Consider the following 19,956-nt stretch of genomic DNA (forward strand, 5'->3'; position numbering starts at 1 on the left):
TAACATGCCATTGTAAAGCAATTAAACTCCAATAAAGATGTTAAAAAAAAAAAAGGAAGAAAGGCAGCTTGTATAAATATCAGAAGTCTTGGGGACTTCCCTGGTGGTCCAGTGGGTAAGACTCTGCGCTCCCAATGCAGGGATCCCTGGTTGGGGAACTAGATCCCGCATGCCACAACTAAGACCCGGCGCAGACAAAATAAACAAACAAACAAATAAATAAATAAATATTTTTTAAAAAATACCAGAAGTCATAACAAAAAATTGTTTTGGTTTGAGTGTGTGTAGCTGAGAAGAATACAAACTAGTACATATACCACAGAATAATAATATCACAAATCACAATATTCAGCAAGTATCCAGTATACTGAAAGGGGACAAAATTTTAAAGACTAGGGCTATTGGTGGATAGAAATGCCTATATTTCAAGTGTGAAATGATAAGTCTGAAGTTCAAGAAGTGTCCCTGTTTTTCAGTCTGATTATGGTGGAGTGACTTAATGATACAGAGAAAAAAGTAAACTGAAAATTGTAAACCCTTGAGTGAACCTAAAAATTGTAATCACGCTATATGAACTTGAAAACTTAAAAAAAATCAGAATTTACCATATTTAGAAGATATCAAGAGTTGGAATGCTTATGTAGTCTCAACATTTCTAATCTAACTTCCTTCTCAAAGAGAACGGTTGGTTTGGTAAAAACATATGTGATGCAGCTTAACTGAGTCGTATGACACATCGTTGTCCTTGATTGAGAAAACTGTGCCATACCTATAACTGTGACTGACTAGCATCATTTCAGGAAAATACTACTTTTGGGGGGAGGCTGGGGAAGTGAATGTATCCCCACAATCGGCAAAATGTTTAGAGCGAATTCTTCCTTCAGTTATGAATGTAACCCTTTAAAGTATTGCCAACACTGCTCCTACAAGCAGGCAGGAGGTGGGGCATTGCCAGGGGGCAGCAGAGAAAGAAAGACAGGACATACTGTGGCAGCAGAGAAATGCCAAATCAGATACCAGTGGAAAATCCTGGAGAGAACAAAAGTGGAGAAACATAGAGTTTGATTTGTGAAACCAGTTGATAACTCCTCCACATGCTAACTTCCAACAAAAGTTCATGCCTTGTCCAGCTTCCGCAATTTTTAAAGAAAGTGACAATTTGTGGTGGGGCTCATGCTCTTCGAAGAGATTTCTACGGTTCTATTTTGACCATGAGAAATAGAATCAACATTGGGAGATAAGAACTCAGACCTTAAATTTTAGCACTGGATGCAATCAGAGAAAGCACCTCTTCAACAACTTCCACTAGGGACTTTACTGTATCAAGGAATATGGACTGAGCTACTTTTAACAGATCTCTTTTTATGGTACAATTCAGGAGTCTGTGAGATGTTCCTAGATCTAACCATGAACTTCTTACAGGGACAGAATTTTTGCTTTGCTTCACTCTCCTGTGGTCACTGCTTTCTCCATGAGAGAGAACCACATGGTCAGGCTGTGTTGTGTGCTATATAACGTCTCTTTTATGCAGGGAAACCTAATGATACACATTCTTAAATTTGCTTTCAAAGGGACCTTTGCATCCTTTGATGATGTACATGGGATGGCCCGGAGCACATTCTGTAGAGCAGACCCAGCCATGGAAAATGATGGTTTAGATTCTAACGTCCCCATCTGATTGTGTGTCTCTGGTAAATATGACCTAGCCAGGAAAACTGGACTGATATTCTCCATTCCACACTTACAATATATTTTTGGACTACTGACTTTGGAAAATTCTGTCTTGCCATTGTATAATGTCATCCTAAGTAAGCACTGGATTCCTTAATATTACCTACCACACTTAGTGGGTGGCTAATTATGCCGACAAGTTCTTATCTATTATCTCTAATCCTCACAAAATCTCTGTAAAACAGGTTCTGTCAGTCCCATTGTGCAGATAACGAAAACAAGGTTCAAGACAAGTGACCTATCCAAGGTCATATAACCAGTAGGTGACAAGGCAAGAATTCGAAGCGAGGTTTGTCTGGGTTTCAAGGCCAAAGAGAAAAGAGATGAGCACCATGGCAATGTGCATGTGGATTTCTACATGGAAGTCCCAGTACATAGCATTCTGTCAAACACAAAAGACAGCACTTGCTTCCACTAAATAAGTAGATATTTCTTTTTCAGGTTATAAAATATACAGGGGCAGCAAGTGAGGATGTTAGAACAAAAGTCACCCACAACATTGAGTGACAGGTCATGCTGTAGCCATCCAACAGGTGCTGGGCAAGCATTCTTCAGGCAGAGAAGCAGGACCAAAGTGCTGACAGTTGCAATGACACAAAATGTAGCCTCGGCAAGTCGCTCTAACAATTACTTCGCATCATTCTGATTATGCGCCACAAGCATGCAATCAACAGCACGGAGATGATCTTAAATAATCTCCATCAGCATTTTACTTCAGCTATCAAAGCGTGGCAGATGGAACATACTCTCATCTGACCTAAACGCAATGTTAATGACCCAAACACAAAGAATGTGCAGGAACAATAGTGGCACAAGGGCAGTGGCCTTGTGCGTGCCATTGGTTATAATAAATGCACTTTATTTCGTTCAACTTTTCCATTTACTACCTCAGAGTAAATAAATATTATTGATGTGTTTCTCATTTGATACATTTGTCCACAGTCTAACTCAATAGAAAGACTTAAGTAGGCTTACAAATTCCCCAGACTTAATATTGCATGTTGTACACATCTCTACGACCAAATTCCATTGTAAATTTTTGTGGGTATGCATCTCCTCCACTCAGTTGTGGCCCAGCTCTGACAGCAAGGAATTTATGTCATTTATTTCTGTATTCCCAACATCTAGCCCTGGCATATATAGTAGACAATCAAAATATGCAGAAATTAATGAATTCTCATCGGACCATAAATAAGAAGTCATGCTTACTGAGTGCATGAATGACCCCCACGTTGTTCTAAGGGCAATATCTGAATTCCAAAACTTGTCTACAAATTGAAAAGATGATTGTAAATAGATACCATGAAACTCAGTAGATATCTGTTCATAGGGAGTAAAAACATACAAATACAAAAATAAGGAAATACTGTCCTCATATCAACTGAAGAAAATCATTTGCAAAGGGATTCTCACCAGACTACGTTCAACATTAAGGCCTGTAACTTAAGGAGGAGAGAGTATTTTGGGAATGGTTTCCAAGGGGAGTAATTAAAATCACTATAGGTTAGAGAACCAGATCTGGAAGAGAAATACTGATTATTAGATTACAGGGGAAAAAAAGAAGTCAGCTTTCCTTCTCAAAAAGTAAAGGTAAATGGCTACAAAGTTTTCAATAGATTGGCACTATTACAACCAACGCCTATCACTTCACGAACAGTCGGGGCAGTAAGACTCTATAAAGTGGGATAAGGACTCAATTTTGCCTTTAGATAAATATTACATCTACAGCAAAATGTGACACTTCACCAGATGCATCCATTACTGGGTCTCACCAGATTCATCCATTATTGAGATCCTATTTGGATTGTACAAAATGGTTACCCTGCCACTCTGTGTGAGAAAGTGACACAGGTAGATGTAGATGTCACTTCAGGTAGATGTCACTCCTGGCTTTATGATTTCCTGGGTGTCTGTGTTTGTGGGTGAGTACGAGTGTATGTGTGTGTGTGCAGGTCTAGAATTTCCAATGATCTCAAAGGGTTTTATATATAATCGTTCAAATTTAATATTCTTGAATTGCCAAAACACACTGTATAAACTCTTCAAAGTCAGTACCCATACACCATCACCATTCTTCTAGCAATCAGTGTAAGTTCATTGCATGAACGGCCAAAAGGTTCAAGAGAAGGCAGAACAAAATCAGCAAACCAATAGGACCTCTAAATTCCAAAATTGGCCATCACTGCCTTAGCAAGGCTGCACCTCTGGCTTGGAGGGAGGGGTAAAAGAAGCAGGATGCTATTTTTAGGGTGAAAGCAGCAAGTTTTCTGTGTTCTACACTTCAGGGCCATGTGCCAGCAGTCTAACTCTTCTCACTGCAGCTAAAGATCAGAGCTACTTCAGCAAGGTTCAGTATAAACAGGGACTATCACAGGGGAAAGGCAAGTGTCAGATACTATGACTTTAAAAAGTGCTGCCTGTGTTAGAAACATCTCAGTCACGTTGGGCAGCAGCCCTGGTGATGCCTGATGCGGAAGTTACTGCCCCAATCAAAAACAAAGGCTTAATTAAAGAACACAGTTCTGGACACAAAGTTGGAGTTCAGTAAATTCTCAAAAGCCATACTATCTTATAGCTATGTGAGCTTTACAGCTCTCAAACTGCTCCAGTATAGAGTGAACAGTCAGCCATCACTATGTTATGTTTTAAAAATGGTACCTCTTAAATGTCCAGAATAGTCAAGGGCTAGCAACTTTTCTGGTAAAGGGCCAGACAGCAAATGTTTTAGCCTTTGAGGGTCTGACAATCTGTTAAGACCACTCAGCTCTGCCATTGTACCACAAAAGCAGCCACAGGCAATACTATACATATGGGCATGGCTGTGTGCCAATAAAACTTTACTTATAAAAACAGATGGAGGGGGCTTCCCTGGTGGCGCAGTGGTTGAGAATCTGCCTGCCGATGCAGGGGACACGGGTTCGAGCCCTGGTCTGGGAAGAGCCCACATGCCGCGGAGCAACTAGGCCCGTGAGCCACAACTACTGAGCCTGCACGTCTGGAGCCTGTGCTCCGCAACACGAGAGGCCGCGATAATGAGAGGCCCGCGCACCGCGATGAAGAGTGGCCCCCGCTTGCCGCAACTAGAGAAAGCCCTCACACAGAAACGAAGACCCAACACAGCCATAAATAAAATAAATAAATAAATAAATAAACCCAAAGTTAAAAAAAAAAAAAAACAGATGGAGGCGGGAATATGGCCCATGGGCCAGAGTTTGTCAACCCCTGGTCTAGAATATCGTTACACTGGAAACATAAAAGACAGAGTCTCTGTTTCCTCCTTTTCCCCAAAAGAGATTTTATTTTTACTTATTAAAAAGTCAGATGACAATATCACACGCTATCCAAAAACAGTGACTGGCTTATTTCTGCAGCATTCACCATTGAACTTCCTTCACAATAAGCAGGAAGGGCAAATCTTTCAACGTCAGATGGAGTTTTTCAGAGTGGCAAGTCCCTGTGCATTTATCTCTGCATGACACACTCGCAAAGGGAATAGGCTACCCCAGAGAACCCTGCATAAGTGCTCAGTAGTCTCCTGAAGCAGTGCCCTATCTAGGCAAGCAGGGAGACACCTGTGCAAGGGCAAGAAACAAGCCACCTGATTAAAAACAGGCAAAGGACTTGAACTGACGTTTCTCCAGAGAAGATACACAAATGGCCGACAAACATATGAAACAATGCTTAGCATCACTAATCATGAAGGAAAGGCAAATCAAAACCATAATGAGATACCACTTCACACCTCTTAGGATGGCTATTATAAAAACAACAAACAAACAAACAAAACCAGAAAACAACACTCACTGGCCAAGATGTGGAGAAACTGCAACGCTTGTGCATTACTGGTGGGAACATAAAATAACGCAGATACAGCTACTGTGGAAAACAGTACGATGGTCCCTTAAAAAATTAAATATAGAATTACCATATGATCCAGCAATCCCACTTCTGGGTACATACCCAACAGAACTGAAAGCAAGAACTTGAACATACACTTATACATCCACGTTCACAACAGCCTTATTCACAAAAACCAAAAGGTGGGAAGCACTCCAGCGTGAATGAACAAAATGTGGTCTGTACACACAATGGAATATTATGTGGCCTTAAAAAAGAAGGAAATTCTGACGCATGCTACAACATGGATGAACCTTGAGGACATTATGCTACATGAAATACACCAGTCACAAAGGGACATAATACTGTATGATTCCACTTATATGAGGTACCTAGAGTCATCAAATTCTTAGACAGAAAGTAGAACGGCTGCTGGGGCTCAGAGGAGGGGTAACGTGGGGAGTTCGTGCTTAATGGGTACAGAGCTTGAGTCTGGGAAGATGGAAAGCATTCTGCAGATGGATGGCGCAGATGGCTGTACAACAATGTGAATGTACTTAATGTCAGTGACCTGTACGCTTAAAAATAATAAATTTTAATTGATGACTAATAAGAATCTGCTGTATAAAAAAATAAATAAAATAAAATAATAATAAATTTCATTTCAGGTATATTTTACCACGATTTTAAAAAAAGAAGAGTCTCGTCGTGATCACTCGGCCCTTTAAGGGAGATTTTCAGGTGATCTCTTTGGACCAGATTATCCCAAGGAGGTCCAAGTCAGCCATGATGAGAGGGCTCGTTTACAGGAGGCAGCGGAGGAATTTTGACCAGGCTTGAAAATTACAATTTGACAGCCTCCACATCTAGGGATCATTTGGACTAGAAGAGAATATGAGGGCTCCTATTGAAACAGAGCAGGACCCAATGGTCCTTCCCTCCCCCATGTCCTCCGCCTGCCTTTTCTCTGTTGAAAAACTTTAGCCAAAGAATAAGTTTAATCGGAGAAGTGAGAAAATGCAGAAGTAAAGGCAAACAGTCAAATAGGACCAAATGATAACAGTTTAGTCATTAAGCATAGTCAAGGACCTTTAGTTCCTCCTCAAGGGCTACAGATAATATTCTGAACCATATCCTTTGAGCTGTTTTGTAGATACTGAAACCCCACCAGGTGGAAGAAGTTTAACTACATGACGACCAGCCTATAGCCATGACATAAGCTGCCACCATTCCGAGAACTGGCCTCAAGGAAATGGAACAGACCGACCCTGAAACTGAAGATTAACTGTACTTCAAACAATCATGATGACGCTGATCAGACCACCCCATGACCAATTTGAAGATGACGGTCAGAGCTGCCTGTGCTGTTTCTGATGTAGCCCCCTCCTTCTGCTTACACACCCCTGAAACTCCCCTTTAAAAGCTCTGGCCCACAGACTGTCAAGGGCAGGGTCGACAGTAGGCCTTTGGACACGAATCCACCCCTGCCCCCCACCCCGGTTGCTGGCCTCCGAAATAAAGCAAACTTTCCTTTCCACCAACCTTGACTCTTTATTGGCTTTTGAGTGGCTGCAAATAGCCCGACCCCACTTTCGGTAACGCTGACTCAGAGTGAACTCGGCACCTAAGATCTGTTATATGGCCAGAATACCTGCAATATTCTCTTCTGAATGCTACAACCTCAGAGATTCAATATGACCGTGAATCCGGAGTATAGTCAATGACAGGTAAGAATAAAAGGAAAGTTTATCTATTCGATGGAGGGACATAGGAAAGAGCAAAGAAAGGTAAAAGAAATCCCTGTAAGTAAGGCAAAGCCACTCTGTCTTTTAGGATGACGGTGCAAACCTACAATCTCCAGCTATGATAAGAGAAGTTGGCCTCCCTAACCCCACTCTCCTTGGTCACAGGTGTCTGACCACTTTTAGTTGACTCTCTTGAAACGTAAGCTTCTCTGAGTCTAATTCTGCACAACGCTCAATATCATAGACCATGCACAAGAGGTGACCTCATGAAAACTGTCCGTATTTGCATAGCACTCTTCCAGGGATTACTCAGGTATCCTTACATCCTTGCAGAAGTCAAGCTGATAGAGGGCTGCATTACCTACTACAAGCAGGATGATGCTGAGTCATGGTTTCTCAGCTGAAGGAAAATGACACCACTTCTTCCCATATTCTTGATAAGAAAAAGGAAGATTCTTTCAAGTTGACCCAACCATAAGGAAGGAGGAAAGTCCTACAGCCACGTTGCCTATATATGACATTGACGACCACCCTCAGGTGATGACGGATCTTCTCCCACCCGAAACAAGGAGGAATGCTAGGTCATTTTCTAACTCAGTTATCCAGAATGGCCATTAGAGAGTCCCAAATATCCCAACTAACTACAACATTTTCTGACTATCAGAGTTTCAGCCAACATGATGTAAAATGCAATTTTCGTTCAAGGGCACACATCTCTATTGTAACCTTTTTTTTTTTGACAGTTCCTGTCACAGAATTCAAAGCACTGAAGGGAAATGTGTACATGGGGAAAAAAAACTGCTGGAGGAAAAAAATAAATTCAGGGCAAGGATATATACCAGATTTTTAGATAGCTAAAGCCATTGGTAAACAGGGAAATGTTTAATTACCAGCTGGAGGGAAGAGAGGAACCCTGGTTTGTAGCGTTTGCAGATTTCTGTAAACGCTCCCACCATGACCGACTTCAAGCTAGCAACATGATGCCAGCTTGTTCTCAATATTCCTTGTGAGAACCGGTGCAAGCTGGCTCCTACACATCCCTGGCTGAAGCCTATTTCCTTCATCCCACCAAGATCAACAAACCCTGTTTCATATCTGAAATAAACCCAAAGCTAAAGTTCTTCCTTAATTCCAGGCCTGTTCTCATGCACTAAAAGACATCTGTTCACACTTCCACATCTTTCCTTCCAGTCTCCCCATCTGGAATGGACCTAGCTCAAGCCCAATCATGTATAAGAAGCCTCAAATGCTCTTTGATCGCACTAGCTTTTCTCTGTTCTAATTTTCTATGGCACTTTTATAATACCGTCCCTTCTTGGATTCTAGAGGGTTGGGTTCCGTGAGGGCAGAGATGGGTCTCACAGCGCTTAGCCCAGCACAGAGTCTGACCTGGATTGAGCTGAATGAAACCCACTGACTTGACCAGCTGGGCTGACACTGTCCAGTGGGCCCCACTGAGCGAGGCTCACCAGCTAGGACCCGATGAGCAATGGAGGAGGACCTGTTGGCACAAGGGTGCTCACTACTCTACACACCTAACTTCCACAGCAGGGAGGGAGACTAATATTTGTTGAGCAGGAAATTTCTGCAAGCCCCAGGGCCCAGATCTTAGTTTCTAACACCGTTTCCCAGTAAATGGAACCAGGGCTCTTTGGAGAAATGGCAGATTGTAGAACTGGGGCAGGGAATATTCAAGATGAGTGTGAAGGGGATGCGAAGGAAGGAAGGAGGGAAGGAAAGAGGGAGGGAGGGAGGATGGAAGGAGGAAAAGAAGAGGAAAGAAGGAAAGAGGGAGGGAGGAAAGAAGGGAGTAAAGAGGGAGGGAGGGAGGAAGGAAGGAAGGAAGGAAGGAAGAGGAAGGAAGAGAGGAAGGAAGGAAAGAGGGAGGGAGGGAGGGAGGGAAGGAGAGAGGAAGGAAGGAAGGAAGGGAGGAAGGAAAAAAACAAAGCAAAACAAAAAAACCAAAAACACAATGATGGGGGCATATCAAAGGAAAACAGGAGACAATATTCCTAATATTCCCAAAAGACCTACCAGTGGCCAAAACTGGAACAATTTAAGAAACAAGATAAATAACATAGTATAAGATTATAATCTGAAGTATAAAATAAACACTCATGAGTTTATACTGATATAAAGAAATGACTGAGTAAATACATAAATGGGGGAGACTAGACAAATCTGCTGTGCAGAAGAACTTGGAATAATTCATGTGTCAATAGATATACACCCTCAAGGAGGTGGAAGGCAGCTCCCCGCCCCTAGGTGTGGTTCCTTCCAAAGAGTGTAGTAGGAAAGGTGGGGGGAGGGGGCCGTGTGGGTGAAAAGAGTCACTCTGAAGTGCAGAAACAGGACAAACATCACCTCAGCCAGGTGATCAAGGTCAACATCGACAGTGGTAAGTCACGTTGACAGCATGTGCCCCTGATATATATGACGTGATGAAAATGGCAACTTACCAATTTTGAGGCGTACGGATCATTTTGTTGAACGTCCTTCAGCTAGGGTTTTTCTAATCATAACAAAAACATAGGAAAAACCCCAAGTGAGGGACATTCCGCAAAAATGATCAGCACTCCTCAGAATTGTCAAGGTCATGTCAAGTCCGAAAAACTGTCACATTTTAGAGGATCCTCAGGAGAGATGACAACTAAATGTATCATGGTGTTCTGGATGGGATCCTGAAACAGGAAAAGGACATCAGGTAAAAACTAAGGAAATCTGAATAAACGATGGACTTTAGTTAACAATGATTTTAAAAATTTCTGCCAGGTACTCTGTTAAGTGATTTACATATATCATTTTGCTTAATCCCCAAAATGCTGATCAATGCTTTCATTCCCATTTTACAGATGAGGATAATGAGGAGAAGAAAAAGATATAACTATTTTGCCCAAGGTAACAGAGTTAGCAACTGGTGGAATTTAAGTTGAAACTCATGTTGAATTGTTCTAAGAGCTTTAGAAGTTTTAACTCACTAATCCTCACAACAGCACAATAAAACGAGTAGGACTATTATTATTCCCCTCCCTGGTGAGGAAACTGAAGCTCAGAGAGGCAAGGTGAATTGTTCAGGGTTGCACCGCTGAGGTTGATCATCATAAAAAGGTTTCTCAGAAATTGCTTATCTGACCCAAATACACATGTATCTGATTATTTTGGAGCGTCTCATTAAAAAAATTTAGTTTCATGATTTCTCCTTTTAACCTCTTTCACAGAAAATCCCACCCCCTCCCCCATCAGCAGTGAAAGACGACACTTTTGCCAACATGCTGCAATTAGGCTATTAAGTCACAGACATGAGGCCAATGTTTATTAATTAGCAAAAAGCCATATAGGATATGAGCTCTAGACTGCAGAGTTTTATATTCCACACGGACCCTCCAAATCGTTGTTTGTGGCTTGGATGGATTTCAACACTTGTCCTTATCACAGATCAAAAACACATCCTTATTGCTCTGGTCAATAAACATCTTAAATAGTGCATTCATAATAAACATATTTATTTCTTTGATAATTTCCATGAACTTGGTTATTTACTCACTCAGCCTTCAATTCTTACTTGATCTTAGCTACTTTAGGACTTTTTGTTTGTTTCATATGAAGTTTTTCTTGAGAGATAGGAGTTAATTAAATGGTTTAGGGAAAATGTGCCTCTTCTGACTCCAATACCAGATTGTTATTATCTTTTATGAAAGTTGAAGTCTATTCCAGATCATTTTAAGTGTGCACCGTCCTGAGTTTAGATGCTTGACAAATTCATTAGAGCCGGCAAATGTTAAAGCTGCCTAGAACATTTCCCTGCTCTCCTGCTCTGCAAATTAATGGCCTCGCCAACTGCCACAGGAAAAAAGTATTTCTATTCTGCCAAGTGATGCCACCAAGGGCGAAAGCCAGCTCTCTGCTTACCCTCAGAAAAGGGTTCTCGTGCATGAGTGTGTGTACGTTAGCAATGACTTCCTAATCAGAATACAATCATGGTACAGGCAAAAAATAGACGTTTGGTACAGGAAGGGAACAGTCTTACTTCCCAGGAGTGATGCTGAGAGTCACCACATTCTCCCAATCTGATTACAATGAGTTTAAAGGCAACTTGCCAGTTGCCAGATTAGGACATTTGATGAAACCCTTTGAAAGAATTAAGTTCCTTCTACCTGCACAAGAAATATACCTCCTGGGGACAGGAATTCCCTTCTCTGTGCTCCTGATACCCTGACAGTGAGAGGCTGTAAGTGGTCAGGGCACCAACTCTGGAGCCTATGCCTGGGTTTGAATGACCTTGGACAAAGTATTTAACTTCATTGTTCTCAGATGCTGAATTTGCATAATAATGGTTGTAAGGATTAAAACATTAAAACGCACTCAGAACAGTATTGGCACATAATAAGTAGTATACAAGCATTTGTAAAAACATACACAACAAAACAGCTAATTGCTACCCAATGATTCCAAAGCAAGTATTATAACCTACCCTCTCCCCACTACCTCCCCCCACCACTGCCCTGCACCTGCCTACATGCTCAAAGTCCGTTCATTTGAGACCTGCATCTATTCCAATGTCATAAGGTCTGGTCTGCAACCACAGGGATGCTGGCAGACAGAAACTCTTATTTGCCAGGCTAAAGTGTTTATCCAGATTAAATGTATAGCTAAAACTATAGAGTTTACTTCTCCTTTTTTAAACAAGGGTTTTTCGCATGCAGATTTTATCATCATGCTTACTTCCTCTCTTTTCTTGTATTAAAAAATCTTTTCATCTTCTGCTCTGTCCCACCCCACGTTGAATTTTTAAAAAAGGAAAGAAAAAGCACACTAGCCAACCAGCTCAGAACTAAGTATCTTGCTCTGAACCTCACATGGACAGTATTACACACTGTCATGGCAGTTTAACAGAGAACTGAAATCTAATGAGAAGAGATAAGAGAGAAGCACAGATAAAAGAATTCTTGAAAAATCAGCCCCAACAGTCCCACGAAGGCCTGGGTGGCCTGAGAGCTTATTAATATGGACTGCCTCTCAGCGAGGGGCATGTAATTCGCTTGCAGTAGTTTCCTTAAAACTATGTCACCCTCACACCGATTTACCTTTAAACAAGAACATTCTGTAACCAGGGATCCACCTATGTGGCTTAGTCATCCGATCGGCCTCAAGGTCACCGACTTGAGTAACACGATGAGAATGACCTCATTCACCCACTATAGAACCGTTATATCACCGATCAATACAGGAGGCCTCTGCACATTGTCAACAAAGCCTTCTCCAGGGAGCGCCCTGCATACACATCAGAAACAAATTACACCCTTAAAGGCAGATGACACACGGAACACAGAAAGATCCTTTCTGTAAGGCAAAGCCTTTGTTCGGTGCGAGAGGAGCGCCAATCCAACCTCAAAAAAAGGGAGAAAGAAGAGAGGGAAAAGACAATCTTTGACATGATGTTTCTCTTGCCTTTCCTCTCGAACACAGGATGCATCTTCTGGGGGCTCACGAGGCAGGAGGGAAGACAAGAATGGAAGTACGATTACGAGGGACGGTGATGCTGAGGACCAAGAAACAGCACACCTGGCACATCCCTTAACAACGTGCCTTACAGCACCAATTTCACAAGGCATGGTGAAATAATCAATAACAGTAACAATAATAAATGTGGGAGACTGCTCACCATGTATTAGTCATTGTTCTAGTTAGTTTACAAATATTAGCTCTAAATTTAGCTTGCTCACAACCCAATGCCATAGGGTCTATTATCATCCCCATTGTACAGATGGGAACACTGAGGCACAAGGAAGTTAAATAAGGCGCCTGAAGTCACATTGGTATGTGGTTGGAGTTGGGATTCAAACCCAAGCAGTTAGGCTCTGGAGTCACTATATTAAACTGTCTAGTTAACACCATCACCACCAGCACCAGCACCAAGAAGTTATCTTTGTGCTTTTTCTGCACATGCTTTGTCTCTCTTCTTGGAATAACTGTCCCAAACATTTACTTATGAATTTCTCTCCCAGCAGAGCCTTCCACAGGGGAGGTGTTCAATGTATGTTTGTGGAATGAAGGGACAAATCACTGATTCTGATGAATCCTTCATTCATTCTGTGAGACAGACGGAGAACTTACGATTAACCTTGTTTTCAGATAAGGAAAGTGAGGCTCAGGGAAATCAAGCGACTTGTCCAAGGTCAGATTGCCTAGAATATGCACTCTTCCACAAATTACCAGTGGTTTTTAAATTTTAAAAACCATGCGACAGTTTTAAGAAAACAAGATCTATATAACCTCGAAATATAACAGAGATAAAGGAGAGAGGCCAAGTGCAGCGCACGGGCCTGGTCTCTCTGGAGCCTGCAGGGCTTTGCAGAATGCACTTGGAGAAGCAGTACAGCGTCGTGCAGTGCTGCCAGGACATCCGACCCAGAACAAAGCACGGGAGAAGAGGGGACTCTGCCCAAAGGCCCCGAAACTCCTAGAGATCGCAACCCGCCTTTTCCCTCAAGTTCCACAGATCTGCTGACTCATGGAAGGAGGCCCAGGATGGCATTCCTTCTCCTTCCTAAGCACCGGGGCTCGCTTCCTTTCCCCCTCAACAGGGCGAGTCACCCATTCTTCGCCTCTCATGCATCTCTTTCTGTTTCCTTCTTTGGAGCTGTTCTGTATCTGTTCCTGTTGCAGCCCTGGGGGTTTCCCCTACTGGTAACTGGAAAGGGGGCAACCTCTTGTGACCTAGTTTTTCATCACCAACCGGAGCAGGAGAAGGCAAAGCATGCTCAGGGCTTTTGCAAGCTGCTCCTGAGGACTGAACATCTTCGAGCAGACCTGGAATTCTTCCATGGCAGACTTCACTCCACAGTGGAGGGAAAGTTGGTCAGGGAGAAGGGAGCAAGTTTTCAAGGACAGTGCTGCAGGCGGACCTGCATCTTGTCGCATCCTGTCATGCGGAATCTCAGCAGGCAGAATGTCTGAGCTGGAGGGGACCTCGGAAAGCCGTGGGTCCAGCCTCCCACTTAACAAACAAGCAAACTGCCTCTCACTCATGTAAGGTGACTTGGCCAAAGCCGGACACTGGCATGGCTCCCACTAGGGACTTCTGACAGTAGGAGGTGACTCGCAGACGGAACCAAAAGGACTTTCTCGCCATGTCAAACAATGAGAGACAGTAAAACACTCAGGATCGGACTGAATTCATGTATGCATCTGTGGAAACCATCTCTTAAGGTCTTCTGGGAAAACTAAAAACTGCATCACTCAGAATTACTTGAAGCCTCGTCAAGTGCTTTAAGGCCCTCTAATGTGAGGTGCAACGTGGAGACACATTAAAAACAAAAAAAATAACCTTTTCCCACGGCCTCCATCGCTCTGGAACATCTAGTGGGTGAATGGGGGAGACGGGAGAAGCACCCAGGCTTCTGATGGGCTCCCTGTTTCTGCTCGAATGTGTGACACGGCCACGCCATCATTAGCATACCCGATTTGCATTCGCTCCAGGTGAGATTTCATCACTGCATCCTGTTTATTCATTCCTTGATATAAATCTAAATTGCTCCCTTCAAATAGCAGAGAGCACTCTGCCTCAGTAAGCGGAAAGAAAATATCATGGCGAGGGATGTGCCGCCGCTTCATCTTCTCCCCCGCCCCTACACCTGCCCTGGCTCCTTGCAGGAACTCTTGGTCGTTTCATGTCAGGGCTCTCGGTGGGAGGGAAACATGGTAGCCCTCCACAGTCCCAAATACCTCGGGAGCCTCTGCTAAGTCCTATTCTAGGTGAGCCCTGGCGCCTTCACAGCAGCCAAATACAGTAACTCACAAGGAGGAAAAAGCTTACAATTTTTTTTTTTTAAAGGCTACAGTCACGTGTCAGAACCTGGAAGAGGTCGCTGGGAAATAAAAAACAAATTCTTTACAGAAAGAGAGGCATTAAAATACGGCATGTCCACACATGATCTTTTGGGAATGACATTCAAGCACATGGGACACGCCAAGCACGCGGGGCCACAGCAGTTTCTGCTCGCTCCTTCCCACTATGGCCACCCCTCGTTCTGCTGGGGAAGCAGCATGTCACCCGAGCACCACTTCTCCTGATGCAAAGTGATTTAGGGTGCCTTTTCCTGTGAAAGGAAAATTGATCCCATCATCTAGAAGTTTATATGTAAAAGTGCTGTTTCTAATTCTTCGCACTTTGGGATCAGATACATTTTTTTTCCCTCCTCTGCGTGTATTTTTAAAATAGTAAAAAATCTTCTTAAATGAAAATCTTTTATCGGCTTGCACCTATGCTAAAGGAAGGTCCCGTGAGACTCTTTAAAGTAAAGCATGCTGAAAGAAAAAGAATCTTCAATTACCTATAAATTCAACTCCTCAATGTCCCTCCAACCAGGGCATATGTGACAAATTTTATCCAGTCATTCTGTTTTCCTATGTCCTAACCACTACAATTTCAGCTATTTTCTAAAGAAAGAGTTCAAGTGTGGTCAGAGCTCAGAGGAACTGAGCTGTTTTCAAGCATTACTACTTGAGTGCTTTTAGAGCTTCATGCTTGAGTTAAAGATGAACTCTTAAAAATTAACTCTAACTTCTGGGCTTGGGGCTAGAAGCCAATGACATCCCCTAGGGCCACCGAAGATGCTGCCCGCTGCTTAGACTCGTCCTGGTGGTGCTTTAACATCTTGGGCCAAAAGTAACAGAGACGGTCACTCCTGAACCTGACTCAGTTACGGGATGTGAAAACACCACAAAATTTAATGTCTTTACCAATAATTCCTTTCCACTATGAGTCTGAAACAAGATGCCCAGAGAAACATTAGGGCACTGGACCTTGAGTTAGAGAACTCCAGTCCTGGGTCTGCCATCAACTTGACAATGGAAAGTCACACAACTTCTCTGGGTCTCAGCTTCTCAATCAGTAAAACAATGGGGTTAACGGACTTCTAAAATCCGTCACAGACCCCCAGCCTCTGCTTCCATGCTCCTCGGCTTTCCCTTTGCCAGCAGGGACTGAGCGTGTTAGGAAGGTTGTGCCTTTGGCCCCGGAGGAATGTGACAACGGCCTTCCTTGCATTGTTCCCACAGTAACCAGAGCCAGCCGTCCAGGCCGGCCGGCCAAGTTAGGGCGCAAGATCGCACACAACTGGGAACTCCACTGGGAGGACTGGGTCACCAGATTCCCCACCTTCCTCAGGGCCCTTGTCTGCAGGTCGGCACAATCCTGGGAACATAAGAACGGGTCTGTGATCTTTATTAAATAACATCTGAGGGTTTAAAATCTGGAGTGTTGCCACCACCATTTGGGACTTCCCCTAATCACAGTTAGAGGATTCAGGTATATCTTTACCTTCCTGGGTCTATGCACCTCTCTCTGGGGTGCTATGGGGTCGGTGTCACCTAGCATTAGTAGGTATTTTCCAAGCATGTTGGCACGTTCTGACACTAAGGCAAAGATCCTGGGATTCAAGTGAGAGTGAAAGTCTCAGATGACATTCTCATCTGAAAATCTCGGGGTGAGCCAAGATCTGTAAACATGCACTTCTGAGCAGGACCAACCATGAAGGGTTTCCTTTTTGCCTGCAGCCTGCATCTAAGCTACTATTAAGGGAGGATCACTGGAAAGCATTACCATTATTTTTAGCTTTTGTAGGAGGGAGGAGTTTTTGAAAGGGCAAAATGGAAAGGAATTTAGGGCAAGGGTGGAGGGAGGAGAAAAGATTAGGAAAAATAAAGACTTTCAGGAGAGATAAGCAGCTTCCTCCTCCTTTCTTAATATACTGGCTACAGCATCAAGGATTTTGGGTCCAGATATCTGGAGACAAAGAGGCCGTTGGAAGGAAACCATTTTTCTCTGAGTGTGGAAAATGTGCCCTCCATGCCCTGGGATTTTTCACTTTCCAAACGTAACAGATGAGGCCACTCATAGAAGCTTTCTTGGGAAAAAGTTTGGTAATTCACGTTGGATTTGAATGCTGTTTTAACTTTCATAGACCCCAAAGAAACACTCTCTTTGGACCTACAGAGATCATGAATGTTCCAGATTAATAGGAGATGAATGAATTCCTCTTAAATGACCTTGTAACTTTAAAAAATAGCAAGGTGGAGTCCAGCAGCTTCTGGGGAGACCATGGTATGGGCCAAGAACATACCATTTTGAGATTTCTTTTTTCTTCTTCTCCCTCCTCTTTCTCTTCTTCCTCTCCTTCTCCTTCTTCTTCTTCTCCTCTCTCTCTCTCTCTTTTTTTTTTCTTTGCAATAGATAGTAAAATATCTCAAAGAACTGCAAAAGCCAAGGCATGTACCCCTCAATTCAGGCCGCCTGGTAAATTGCTGGCACCATGAGTTCAAATGCCATTGAGTTCATAAGGATCCTTGTAAAACACAAACCACTTCATCACAACCTGTCTGCCTGCTAAAATTCTGAAAGCAAGATTGCAGAATATTCAAGTAATCAACCTTGTGGCCCAGAGCTTACACAGGCCCAGAGCTAACAAGGGAACACTAGAATTAGGTTCCCACTTCCAAAATAGGACCTGAAGAAGTCTTTGCTATAGGAGAAGAGTTGCTGTGTTTTGTTTAATGGAACTAAATTTGTTCTCATTTACATCATGAGCAAGCAGCACTTGGTAGCAAAGAGAGCCCTGAAAATATTCACATTCAGTGAATGCAGTTGTATGTATAATTAGCCGAGATTTATTTTAAAGTACGCTAATCCTTTGTACTCTTTTCTACAATTCACACTGGTGAGGAACAGAGAGCAGATTTGGAATGTATTACGAAAGCACAGGCATCGTATTATCTGTTAAAAAATTAAAAAATAGGGAAGGCGTCAGAAAGTCTTTATTAATATACATATTAGGATCAGACCAAAGGAAAGGGCGTGCTTTCTTTCAGAGGAGTTTGTGTTCAGGAGAAATCAGTGAACTAAACAATAGCGTCGGGTAGGAGAGGAGATGGGAAGAATCAAAGGTACTCATTTTAGAAGCATAAAATTTTTTCTGAAGTTGTTTATGGAAAATGTCACAGTACAAAAGACTTTCAATAGAACACTGGATATTCATTACCCAGCTTCAAGAATCATCAACCCATGGTCGCTTACATCTTCAAGAAAGCCCAGACAAATCACTTAATCCCTAAATATTTCAGTATGAAGTGTAGAGTTTTTCAGCTCCGTCATTGTCCTGAGGTCCCTGAGAAGCCAAATGCCCCAGCGCCATGCTGTCAGACAGTGACAGAGGCCGGCCTGGAACCCAGGTCTTCTCACTGGAGGCTGAGTGGTCTCTCCTCCAAGCCCCTCTGTCTCTCTTGCCCTTATAACACCTACCACCTGTTTTAACTGAACCCTGGCCTGCCATAATGTTAGCACAGAAAACAAGCAGTACACTGCTTGGAAATCAGGAAATCCTGAATTTTAATCTCAGCTTTGCCTTTTTTCTGAACCTTAATTGCCCCAACTATTAAGTAGGGATATGAAATTGCCACTAAGAGATACAATTACTTATGACATACTTACAAAAAATCGTGGACTTTCAACTTATAACAGTTACTTTTAATATGTTTTCATGGAGTTTGGGAAAAGTTGTTAGAAGCCATGGAAGTTTACAAAACTACTGTGAGGTGAGGTCTCCTATGTTAATGAGTTGGGGTGGGCATACATAATTATTATGTAACTGTACCCTCAGCGCCTTCCCATGACACGTTTATTTATTTTTCACATATAAATTAGAACCAACGATTTCAACACAGTGGAAGTTTCTAGGAAAAACAAATGTTTCATATAATATGAATCAACATTTCCCAGCGAGGAAAGAGGCAGTCCTTCCCCTACCCCACTCCCGCCCCAGGAGAGGAGGGGAGGGAAGGTCCAGCATCTTTTAGAGAAGGAACAGGCAAGCCCAAGGAAAGCTGAAAAGAAAAAAGAAACATTCCCTTTCTTTGTCATGGGCTTGCCAAAACTCTAACCAAAGCAGACTTACAATAGAACACAAAATATTCCCAAGAAAGTGCCCAATGCTGGAAAAATAATAACGGAATGCAGGGTTTTGAGTAAGTGACTGAAATATACAACTCGAGAGCACCCTTTTCCCTTCTCAAACACACATAAAGGTACTGTATTTGAGGAGATAATGGGAGTGAGGTAATTGTAACTTTTAAGAAACCCCGTTCTAAGTCAACTCCAAACCTTGAGATTAGACTTTAAATGCACTTGCTGTCAAAAGCCAAGCCACAGGAAATCTTGTCATTTTTAATATAGGCTGGCAACAAATGCATACCGTGTGTAGCCTCACCATAAAATCCAAACTGTGGACCAAGTGTCATGCAGAAGCAGTTGGGTCTGGGGAAACGGCCCACCCATCTGTGTTAGTTTCCTGGGGCTGCCATAACGAAGTACCACAGACTGGGGCCCTTAAACGACAGAAATTTATGGTCTCACATTCTGAAGGCTAGAAGTCCAAGATCAGGCAGGGTTGGTTCCTTCTGAGGGCTGTGAGGGAAGGATCTGTCCCGTGCCTCTCTCTATCCTAGCTTCTTCTGGTTTACAAGCCATCTTTGGCGTTCACTGGCTTGTGACAGACTAACTCCAGTCTTAATATGGCATTCTCCCAGCATCTCTGTCTTGGTGTCCAAATTTCCTCTTTTTATAAGGACACCGGTCATATTGGATTGG

The 19,956-nt window shown here is 42.8% G+C and overlaps 1 protein-coding gene across 7 annotated transcripts in view; it reads right to left on the reverse strand.

Moving 5' to 3' along the window:
* The window catches only part of ATXN1 (ataxin 1), a 396,430-nt gene that overhangs the window by 192,940 nt on the left and 183,534 nt on the right, over positions 1 to 19,956 (reverse strand). The gene's annotated exons all lie outside the window — the stretch shown is intronic.

The sequence above is a fragment of the Balaenoptera musculus genome, chromosome 11 (assembly GCF_009873245.2).
Source record: "Balaenoptera musculus isolate JJ_BM4_2016_0621 chromosome 11, mBalMus1.pri.v3, whole genome shotgun sequence".
NCBI lineage: Eukaryota > Metazoa > Chordata > Mammalia > Artiodactyla > Balaenopteridae > Balaenoptera > Balaenoptera musculus.